The 3,914-nt window shown below is 48.4% G+C and overlaps 1 pseudogene; it reads left to right on the forward strand.

The window, feature by feature from the left end:
- Positions 1-2,150: 2,150 nt before the first annotated feature.
- LOC147708908 (uncharacterized) lies at positions 2,151-3,658 on the forward strand (annotated as a pseudogene).
- The last annotated feature ends 256 nt before the right edge of the window (positions 3,659-3,914 follow it).

Consider the following 3,914-nt stretch of genomic DNA (forward strand, 5'->3'; position numbering starts at 1 on the left):
TCCTATTTCTCCCCTGCCCCACCTTGGGCGTAAGAGAGAAATGCACCAGCGCATGGTCCGTCCATGACTGGGGCATGATGTTCCGTACAGTTACGTACTCTGGATCTGCGAAAACTAAGTCCAGTATGTGGCCGTTTAAGTGGGTGTGGGTGAGGACCAACTGCTGCAGCTGAATACTCAGGCAGGTCTGGGTCAGGTCTGTGAGCGCTGTATCTCCAGAACCGCCCAACCAGAGATTGAAATCTCCTAGTACCATTAACCTTGAGTGCGAGGTGGATAAATCAAGGATTAGCTCAATCAGCCCTGTCACGGCCGAAAAAGGGCTGGATGGAGGTCTATAGCAGAGCAGACCAGTAAATAGAGCGCCCCCCTGCCCGTTCAGAGAGAAGGCTAGTAGTTCACAACCAGGAATGGTCTTGATGTCAATCAGGGATAGATCTATTGACTCTCTGAAAATTAAGCCCAGTCCTCCCCCTCTAGCACCACTCCGAGGGATGTGCCTGATTTTATATCCAGAGGGGCAGGCCAAGCCCAGCTCCACTGCACAGTCCGTGCTTGTCCATGTCTCTGTCATGAGTAGAATATCTAACTCATGGCAATCAATTATGAAGGCGATATCTCCGTGATGTGAACACAGCGACCTTACGTTCAGAAGGCCGCAGCTAAAAGAGTCTGTCTGCTTCCCCGATGCCACTGCTAGTCCCCTTAGTGAGGAACTGGTGTTAATGCATAGGAGCTCATCTCGAGTGTAGGTGATAGTCTCCTGAGATGGTAATCCAGGGGGACCGGCCCCCGGCGCGCCCGTTGCGCGAACGGGCGCAAACGGGCTTACCTCTGGTGCACCTCCGGCGCCCCTGCGGCTCACCCGCTGCGCACCGTCGCTGCGCGCCTGTCTAGCAGCCATCTTAAAAGCCAGGCTAAGAGATCACGTGGGTCCTGGCAGGGCGAGTGGCTCTCCCTCACCCAAGATGGCGCTCCGTGAGGAAATCCTTCTCCCCAATCCAAGATGGCGCTCTGAAACCGGCGCGATGATTACACAGTGCCCCCGAGTCCCTTCTACCCCACGAAGTGTGGGTGTGCAGGAATTAAATGCGGGTAAGAGCTCCCTGTAATTCCCTCTAAGCGGCGCAGGCAAAAGAAATGTAGAAAGAGCGGGCGCTCGGCGAAAAGCAAAGGAATAACAGTTTTAAAATATTAAAATGCAAGAAGAGCGTTTTACATAATGATGGGAGTAGCAAAGAGGCCTTGCTATCCACTGTTCCACCCACTGTACCAGCAGTCACACTCAATCAGCAGAAAGCAACACACAGTACACTAGGTCCCAAACTCCCTTACAGCAACAGCACTGCCAATACACACACCACTGTGCACCTCAAACTCCAAACTTCAACTCCAGGTGACAGAAATAATACTTGGAATGGGACAGCTAACCCCACGCAGCAACTAACATTCCGCAGGCACCCCTCGCATCACTATAGAACACGTAGATTCGCTTTCGCTATCCCCCCTACTTAACAAAGTCAAAGCCCCGTGTCCCTTCCCCATTCGTCCCTGGTTCCCATATAGGGAGCCGACACAAGCCTAAAGGACACCCATTCAAAACATTCCAACATCTTGTAGAGATACAAGAAAGCCTAGGGCCCATGCTAGACCTACAACAATCAATAAGAGATCATTCAGTCCACTCTTCCCTAGTAGACAACTCATGGTACAGGGACATGACAGCAGTAGGGAAATCAAGAACCAACTATTCCTGTTATGTATGTTCATTCATCCCCCATGCAGTAGGGGCCGACAGACTAATATTTCCTAAAGAAGTCCCGCAACACATTGCAATGTGCCTTCTGCACTTGTATCTTTGCCGCGTAGAGGGACAGATCTAGATCAATGCGGTGGAATTAGACACTGATGTTGTGAATACCACAGTGTGGGACTATACCCCTATCACATACAAGATTATTACGGGGACAGCCGCCTTAACAAAAGAAATAAAAAACTTGCATTGAGTTAAAGACCCAAACGCACACTATTACGAGTCAATAATTAGGAGACAAGGGTTTGCCGCGGTGTCGATACCCCCGGCCGAATGCGATCCGACTATACTACACGATGAAAGCTCTTGTCCGTGCAAAAATAGAACTGTGCTGAACATGCGAGCACAGCTTTATGTAAAGGATAAATGGGTCCATGTCCATACCATATTTTGCAGAGCAGCTTCCTTAGATCCCCCTCGGGCTGGAGAAACAGACTGGATGGGAGACATTGACTGGGATGTTGAGGAGGACGGTGAACACATTTGGAATAGGGAAGGAAAGAGATACACCTGGGATGGGGAAGGCATGTCCGAACTAAAAAAGTATTTAAACTAAAAAACCCTTCTCTTTGTTTTGTAGGTAATGGCTCTGTCTCTGTTGGGTGTAACACAGACTGTAACACTACTATCTACAATTTCGATATGCAGTTTGGCACCTCCGCATTAATGGACTACTACTGGGCTTGTGGAGAACGCCTATATCTCCACCTACCTCCTCAGTGGCTCAGACTGTGCTCTTTGGTGACTCTGCATGAAGTACATCTGGTTGTGCCGGCATCGAATGCCTACCACATACTGTCACACCCCATGTCAGGCGACGTGACATTCCTTCACCGCCACCGGCAAACAGCGGAGTACTTCGCAGCAGAAGCCTTTGGTAAAGTTCCAGAAGAATTCCGCCTCTTCAACTAGGCACAGCTTTTTTTCGGAGGGGTAGTTCCAATATTCCAAACTAATGCAAATGCCCGTTGGCTGGAAGTAACTCGCTATGAGGTCATGAAAGCCGTTAACTGCACCAGAGATGGACTAAATGCAATCAGGGAAGAACTGCGCCCCTTGAGACTAATGGTTTTGGAACATCGCTACTTCCTCGACATGCTGACTGCCAAAGATGGTGGGTTGTGTCATCAAATCGGAAAATCCTGCTGCACTTTCATACCAGGAAACGATGAGGATAACGGATCAATAGCGAGGGCCATTGAGGAGTTGACGAATTTGGGAAAAGAAATGACCGATGAAGGAGGTGCCCCTGCGAACATTATTCCAACGGACTGGTTCGATTTTGACTGGATGCCTTCATGGCTAACAGCAATTCTGAAATTAATGATACCCATAGTTGGGATTATGATAATTCTGTGTTGCGCCTTTCAGATTGGGAGTCACTGTATTAAAAGGTTAAGTACCAAAGCTGTAAGGATGAATTATGCGAGCACAGGGATCTACCAGGTAGCGAAGTATGAAGACATGGATCGGGTTCCTGGGGATGGGACTGGAATGTAATTAGAAATGAATGAATTAGCAGCACCTGGCACTCACTATAGCATACCCACAGCTCCCCCACTTCCCCCAGGTAGGGACATCCTGAGCAAGAGCCCTGCAGCAGCCCAATACGAATGCCTGCTTAATGAATCAGGTGCAGAATATGCCGAAATACTTGTTAGGCCAGATGGAAACGGAGCCAAGAAACAAGAGCAATTCCAAGGCAGCTTTAAGTGTTATGTTAACGACATGCCCTGGGTACCCCCACTGGCTGAAGGGTCACCGAGATACTCAGTTAAGAGTATGTTCATAAATGAACAAGAGGGGGGAGATGATGAAGGGTTAAAATCACGCGCTACCATCTGATCACCAAAAAGAGCATCTCCTATCTACCTTGGTAGTATAAAAGTACTATATGGCCCCACCCAGGAGAATCTGAAAAATGCTTTAAAAACCCTCACCTTTTGCTATATATGATCAGCAAATTAAATCCCACAAATCCCCTGAATTCTGGGGTTATAGACCCAAGCAAAGGCCAAAAAGATATGCCTTAGGCTAACAAAATGCACTAGGCCCACAATAATGTTAAACATACATTTCTGGTTCACTGAAAACAATGTGA

The sequence above is a fragment of the Lissotriton vulgaris genome, chromosome 6 (genome assembly GCF_964263255.1).
Source record: "Lissotriton vulgaris chromosome 6, aLisVul1.2, whole genome shotgun sequence".
Classification (NCBI taxonomy): domain Eukaryota; kingdom Metazoa; phylum Chordata; class Amphibia; order Caudata; family Salamandridae; genus Lissotriton; species Lissotriton vulgaris.